This window comes from Halyomorpha halys, unplaced genomic scaffold (assembly GCF_000696795.3).
Source record: "Halyomorpha halys isolate HHAL.00 unplaced genomic scaffold, Hhal_1.1 Scaffold678.1, whole genome shotgun sequence".
In the NCBI taxonomy this organism is placed as follows: Eukaryota; Metazoa; Arthropoda; class Insecta; order Hemiptera; family Pentatomidae; genus Halyomorpha; species Halyomorpha halys.
The window spans coordinates 182361-190342 of record NW_027112940.1 but is presented as its reverse complement, the minus strand read 5'-3'; positions in this window follow the sequence as shown (position 1 = coordinate 190342).

Genomic DNA, 7982 nt, shown 5'->3' with positions numbered 1-7982 from the left:
CTTACTCACATTATTTTATATTATATTTATCAAATTTACTAATTTCTCCTTTTGTCTTACTTAAATTTTATTATTATATTATAATATTCATATTTTGATGTATCTATAGAAAGTATTACACTCGTATACTGTTAGAAATTGATATTAAAATATAAAACACTCCACACTGACTGAACTGAAGAAGATTTCAATGACTCCACTGATAATCACTCTACTCTAAAGTTCCAATTTATACCGATAGATAGTGATTCGAGCTTAGAATATATAGTCAACTCTTGGTGGTAAAATAGTCGAAAAATTAATTTTTTTGTTTCGCCTCTTGAAACGCTTAAGATATTTTAATCTTACTAATATGACTATTGTTACAAAATTCTTCTTTTTTTTTAATTACCTCATCAATACAGATAGATGAAACCATATTAAAAAAAAAATAATTGCATAGCCCTGAGGAACCCCCTTTCTACGGAGATAGAATCATTATTCCGATCGTTCAATATGATTATCTTTGTTGATAGTGTTTATCATGTTGAAGGAAAGGCCTATCATTACTACATATATATATGGTAGCGGCTTATGAAATATTGCTTGTTTGTAGAACATTAAATAGCGTTATTTCTTTAATCGATAAAGCTATATCACTAACGTATCAAATTTTAATAGCATCTGATATTATATTTAATCGAGTTTTTGCCAATATATTCAATCTTATGTAAGAATAATTTCATTTATTCATTTCCATTAATATACGCAATCTCGTAAAAATGGATTTTCTAATCAAACGAATTTAGTTTTGTAATAATTTTTTATTTTTACTTATAATATTTAACTCATAAAATATTTTTTTTGAGGTTAATAACTTCCAGTTGAATGAAATTTGTATTAAATTATCGTAGTATGGTACAACGTTTCGGGACCACTGTCCCATATTCATGTACTTTAAACCTCATAATTTCATATAGGAAATCATGTCACACTTTACACTGTTCTCTCTTTTCTACCATAACTTATTTGTACATCTTCACTTCTCCTTAGCACAGCCATTCAGAAGTGACATTAACTTCAGATGATTTTTAAATACTTAGATATATTTCTGTCTGACTATTTTAACAGAAAAATCTTCTATTTATTACTAAAATCTTTATAGAAAATGCACTAAAATTTTCAAAATCTCAAAACTTCAGATTTGACTCACACCATTTTTGCTTTCAACTATTGAAATGATATGAATCTTCTATCCTTTAGCTGTCAATCATTTCAAAAGACAATTTAAATTTAAAACCTTTAAATTAATATTATTATTATTAGCCGCGAGATATTGATACTATTCATGTTAATGGTATTTTTAGCTTAAAATTAGAGATAACATGTTTTTGGTTTACTGTCGTAATCGTCATAATTGAGAAACATATAAATAAATATAAATTCAGAACAAAATAATCAATCATTTGAGATACATGTATTCAACATAATAAGTAAAACTTAACTAAACATCAAAAACTGTCCTAAGATATTGTTATCACTTTTATTTAAACTTTTTGAATTTTAATGTATACATTTATGGGTCAGTTTTTTGATTAAGGACAAAATAAAATGTGTTTATTAAGTTTAATATGTTAAAAAAAAATTTCATCTGAGATGTATTACCAAACTAATGTGCCATAATAAGAAAATAGGCAAATAATTATGATAAGGAATTATGAGAAAAACCCAGTTAATTAAAACAAAAAAATAATAACTTTCATCAGACGTAAAGACTGGGTGATATCACTATTGTTTACTGAACTTATCAAGCATTATTTAGTATGTATCACATTTTAGGTGTGCTATCTGTTTCCGGCTTTTAGCGCACTTGCTCAGACTCCACTGGCTCATAACCAGTGACCCGGTGAGAGGGGTGTGCTGGGATCTCAGAGAGCTCGCTCTACCCCTCACACGTGGGAGATAGAGTGGGCTCAGAGATCCTCAGATCGATAGTGTAAATATTTTATATAAGAGTGTAAATGTGACTATTATTTTATTTCTTTTTCCATATACATAGTTTGATTATGTTCATTTTCTTTATCCTTCTGTTTGTATATATTTAGAGAGACTGTATTTATTTTTGTGTATTTTTCTGTTTTTCTTATTCTTATTATAGTATGAATGTGATTCGTTATCACTATTACCTATTGCCCAACATCGTTGTGGCGAACTGTATATCTATCAATAAATAAAGTTTTGAAAAAAAAAAAAAAGTATTATCAACATGTACCAAACTTATAGTGATACTTGAATAAAAGTACATTAAATCATTTGCATAGTTGAGTGATGATTGGATTAACTTTAATGATGAATAGAGTGATGCCAGTTCAACCTACCCTCTAGCTCTTGTTATACTCATTAGAGGGCAATACTTTCCTGCAAAAAATAACATTAAACGTTAATTAATGAATTCTATAATAAGTTGAAAAAGTTTTAAAGTAAAATTCGAAATTATTTATTTTTATTCTTGTCGATTATTTGTCAGTCATAGATTTTTGAGTAAAGCGTACCAATTATACCCTCAGAAATACAGAACACAGGTTTGCCACTTCACTAGCCTTGCATTACAAGGGAAAAAAAGAAAAAACTCGAACACTGAAAATTTTATTCTGAAATTAAAACTGAAATCTGAAAAGATAAATTCTCATATAACATTCCTTTTTAGGGCAACCTACGATGCTACTAAATTGCGGTTAAATAAGGTCGCATTTTAGTTCTCTGAGAAAAACAGAAATTTTTTTAAAATTGTAAAATAGTTCATATGATACTTAAGCACAATTGGAGTTGTTCGTATTTTTACGAATAAGCGAAAAATGACTTTCTTTAAGTCAAATATCTAAATGATGTTTTTTTTTTTTTATTTTTATCTGAGGCTGGCTAGCGTGGTTGCTAAATCGAAATTCGAATTTAGCTCTAACAATACCAAAAGCATGGAGAATTGTTTAAAAAAATCTGTGTTTTTCATTGCAGAAAATCCTTTGTTAGCTGTACTAAATATCATTTGAGAAACAAAACATCTTGTAATGTGCCGTTTTTCAAAAGACTGAAACGTTTTATGGAACCCTCTTTCAAAAGTTCTCTAGATATAACTTTTTAAAAACCGAATTTCTTTTTCTAACTTACGTGTAATGCCTGTTGAACAGATTCGATACTTAGGACTCCATCTTGACAAGAGACTTACTTGGAATCCACACACAAGACTGAAACGACAAGAAACTGCTCGTAGATTCCGATTGCTACAACACTTACTTGACAAACGCTCTAAACTTCCTATTCACTACAAAAAATCAGTATACACTACAATAATCAGACCAATTTGGACATATGGAATTGAGCTCTGGGGCTCCACCAAACCATCAAATTCTTCCCGCATCCAATCGTTACTATCCAAAATTCTACGTAAAATCTTTGATGCTCCTTATTACATCACAAATAAACTCATTCACAAAGACCTTAACATCCCATTCGTTGCAGATTTGGCCCAAAACAGATATGTATCTTTTCATTCAAAACTTCTTAACCATCCTAACCCATTAATTCTTAATCTTTCATCTTTAACAATCCCTGATAATCCTTCGAGGCGTCTGAAAAGAAGATGGCCACGGGACCTTCTAATTTAAATTAATGTTTGAAGTACCACCAATGGGTAGTTCCTTCCCAAGATTTTCAAGTGTATATGAAACATACTACATATTTACCTATTGTATAATTTTGTACAGTTGTAAATTACATTAAATAAATAATTAAAAATAACTTACGTGAAATTACATTTTTTAAATTATTTTGACGAATTAGTCCACATTTCACCTGTATTCGGCATTTTTCATTTATATAAACTGCTTCTTCAAGAAGCTAATCACTTGAAACTAATTAACCTAGTTTCAACTTGAGGCCTAATTGAAATTTGGACTAATAGTTCACGAGATTTTATTTTGCTAAGACATATTCACAGAATGATTTTCTATTATTATATATTTCTGGTTAAAAATATCTATGGTATCAAAAATACCAGGTATTTCTCGTTTACACTAGTTATAAAAAAATTAAACATAGATACAGTGCAACTACCATGCTGGATTGTGTCTTATTGTTTTTTTATATTAACAATTATATTTATTTTCTACATTAGCCAGATGAACTTGGTGTTATTAGTTACTTGTTAAGAAAATGGTAGTTGTTTTTCATTATGCACAATACTGCTATTTTTCTTGTCTGTTTTTAGATATTAGTTTTCTTTCGTAATTTACTTTGAACTTTAACTTAGTTATTAAATAGATTTACAAATTAAAACTTCTAAACTGAAATGATACCACTTAAAACTTGAAATTTGCTGGTTTATCTTCCAGATTTACTCGTTAGGGTAACCCTCATTGATTCCAGGTTATCCAATTAATCTGCAGTGGAAAAATAAAGCACAATAAAATATTAAAATTTTCAATGCAGAAAATAAACATAATTATTGAAAAATAAAAAGATACAATCCAGAACATCTATACTTTGTCTCTATGTTTAATTGTTTTATAACTAGTGTAAACGAGAAAAACGTGGTATTATTGATAAATACTATTTTGATAGGAGATATTTTCAACCAGAAATATATTTTTAAAAATATAAAATTATTATTCTGCGAATATGTATTAGCAATATCTTAGGGACTATCAGATGTAAGAATTTTATTTAGGCCTCAAATTGAAACAAAGTTAATTACTTTCGAACGATTAGCTTCTTGAAGTAGCAGTTTCCATGATGCAAATGACATTGAAACCTCAAAATACATTTACAAAATATTAATTTCACGTTACTTGGAAAAAATGTTGGGTTCTTAAAAAGTTATATCTCAGGAACTATTTAAAGTATTCCAGCGTTCCAATATTATAAAATTACTACCTTAAAAAAGTTTTTATTAATTTTGGATACGGCTTTCAGGTTTTCGGCCACCTTTTTTTCTCATTTTATAAAATCTACAACGTAATGTTTTCTGCATGAAATGTTTTGTAAATTGATTTCAAACATTTTTTTTTTTCAACATGGTGACCAAAATAAGACATTATACTTGCAATACTAATAATTTACTAAAAAAGTCAAACCCTCTTCTTTAAAAAAACTATCACGAATTTGACCTACGTTTTCCTTGTATCTCATTTAATATTCGTTACAAAAGAATTTTAATTAAACACCTGACGATAAACTGACGTTACTAAAGTGTTCAAGTCATGTAGATCGAATCATCTTATAGCAGATTCCTTCCCACACCTGCATGATGTCACGAATATGGCATTCCCACTTCCAATAAAGTATTTGTTTAATAATTAAAAATTCACCAGTGATCAGTACCTGACTTGATTATTTGTTTTTTTTTCATTATAAAAGGTTTGATTCTGTCTATGATAATGGTATTTATGAAATGTAATTCTAGCTTTTAATTTTTTTTTTCAATTTATGTTTGGTCCTATGTTTTAAGTACCTTATATGCTTATGGCCAGGCATTACAATGCATCGCACGTTAATCAGAGGGATTCCTAAGATATAACATGCATTCATTACAGTCCTTTTAACTTTTAATTAAGAGGAGAAGGTGGTTGGGGGATGTGGTCAGCCGAAAATCACAAAGTAACAATAATTTATTGATAGAAAAAATAATTTATTTATGCCGACACTTTAAATTATATTAACTTTTAATTATTCATTTTGAAAGTAATTTATAAATCACGATACAATTTTTTTTGTTATATCAAAGTGTATCCATGTTAAGTCTCAATACTTTTCGACCAGTTCGGCCAAACTCAAGGACAATCTTAAATATAAATTTACACCTCACATCCAATTATTTAAAAATTTTTTGCAGGCTATTCTGTCCAGGTCATTAATTACAAGTCAAATTACCTTTGGCACAATTTCATTAATTTTTAAAACTTTTAGTTTTAGTATTAATATTAGAAGTTTTAAAAATTAATAATCCTTACATTTATTTTTATGATACAATAAAAAGTGTAGGGACCTAACATGGATACCCTTTGATTTATTTTTAAAAAATACCAGTCTTAAGAAATTTAAATGATTATATATCAAATATTTTGTTGAAGAGTTCAACTGTTTCAATGAAGACGGCTGTATAAGTTCATCATAACTGTCTAATATACTGACATCCTTATGATTTTATTATGAAAATGAATTATTAATTATGTTATTTATGATATTCGTTTTTATGAAGGAATTAAAGAACTCAGCTGCTATTGGAATGATGCCAACACACGACCTAGATATTGCAACCAGAGATCGCCAGTGCAACAGTTATAACTCATGATCCTCTTTATATTAATTTGATCCAAGGGCCATAACTCATGGTTCCTTCCCCCGGCTTGAATTAAAGGCCATCGGCCGCTTTAATAAAAAGAATCGAGCAATCTCCATTTAACGAAATCAAGCTCTCATCGATCCAAATGAATCATTGACAGATGCCGTACGGGCAGATGCATTAAAATATTCAACTGGGGGGCTATGACCAGCTGGTGCAGGTGAGCAGGTCTGCGAAACGTCGGGCCTATGGGTTCCCACGTGCCGTCGCGTGGCCTCTAGTTTAGGAGCTATTAGATACATGAGGCGTATGATAGAGAATCCGGTAAAACATACGGGCAGAGTCACTGGCTACTGGATAGTAAATTACTGCTGGAGTGGAGGCAACTCCCAAAGCTTTTATTGATGGGAGACTGTCCTGTCTTCAAAAGAATCGAGTATAGGATTGAGATCTTCAATATAGAAGTTTTATGGAGAAGAAGATTTCAAATCATCAATTTCTTTAATAATTATTCATCTTTCTTTTTTCGCCTATCATATTTTATCTTTCAAAAATATGGGTACTGACGATATAAGCGTGCTGTGAAAAGTATACCTATGTCACCTATAAGCGCTTCAACTTCTACTTCTGCTTTTGGCTTTTGGGCAGCCTCCACCTTCTCATTACGGCGTAAACTGGGCCTAATAGAAGATAAAGTTAGAGAAAAACAACTTTGTTACCTGCTTCTATTTAATACACTCTTTATCCGTAACATAGCCTCTGAGGCTGATAGTAGTATTGAGATCCGCCAGAAATTGTTTTAATTACGTTAAAACATAAGTGGAATGAAGAACAAATGCTCCTGCTAACCTGTTTGTGTAGATCAGAGTGACTATCATCAAAATTAACCGAAATCGGCATCCTTTGTAACATGTATCTATGTATTATACGAATATAATAATAATTTTAGTTATGTTGATGAATAAATCTGAAAATGTCGATCACAAACACGTTTTTACGACTTAGTTATCTTTTGTTAAACTGTTCTATTCTTAGCAGAAAAAAAGTTAATACTTGTTATTTATATTTCAAGAACCCAAACTATGTGTTTTATAGCAACAGAAAAATAAAGATGTTTTATTCAAAACTTTCCTCCATTTTGGTCTTAAATAGCAATAACATAAAAAGAGTCCACTAGAATCTATTCAAAACCTGGGGATGTAAGTAGAAGTTTGATGCACGCAACGCATTCTTTTACTTAGTCTAAGTTACGCTTCTGTCTCTTACCTTTGACTATAGGAGACTTTATTCAATTTTATATTCCATGAACTAAAGTATTATTCTTTACACGCGTTTTCAAACTTCAAAAAAATCACAATTTTATTCTAAAACGACAATTTTATTTTATAAAATAAAATTTATTCTGTAACATTGCAAGTAGAAATAAGCCGTTTCGGGACCAAATGCATTTTTTTCAAAAAATAGATTTTTAAAATTATTGAAATCCATTTAGTTTTTAAGTTTTATCATATTTTTTAAAGCTAGTAACTACAATAAATGAAAGCTAATTTCTTATGCTGATGTATCATTTAAAATTTTATTAAAACTCAAATGTTCGGCGAATACCTCTTCAAAACTTTTAACCCCCATCCTGATATCCTTAATCCAACCCATCTTGAACATGTTG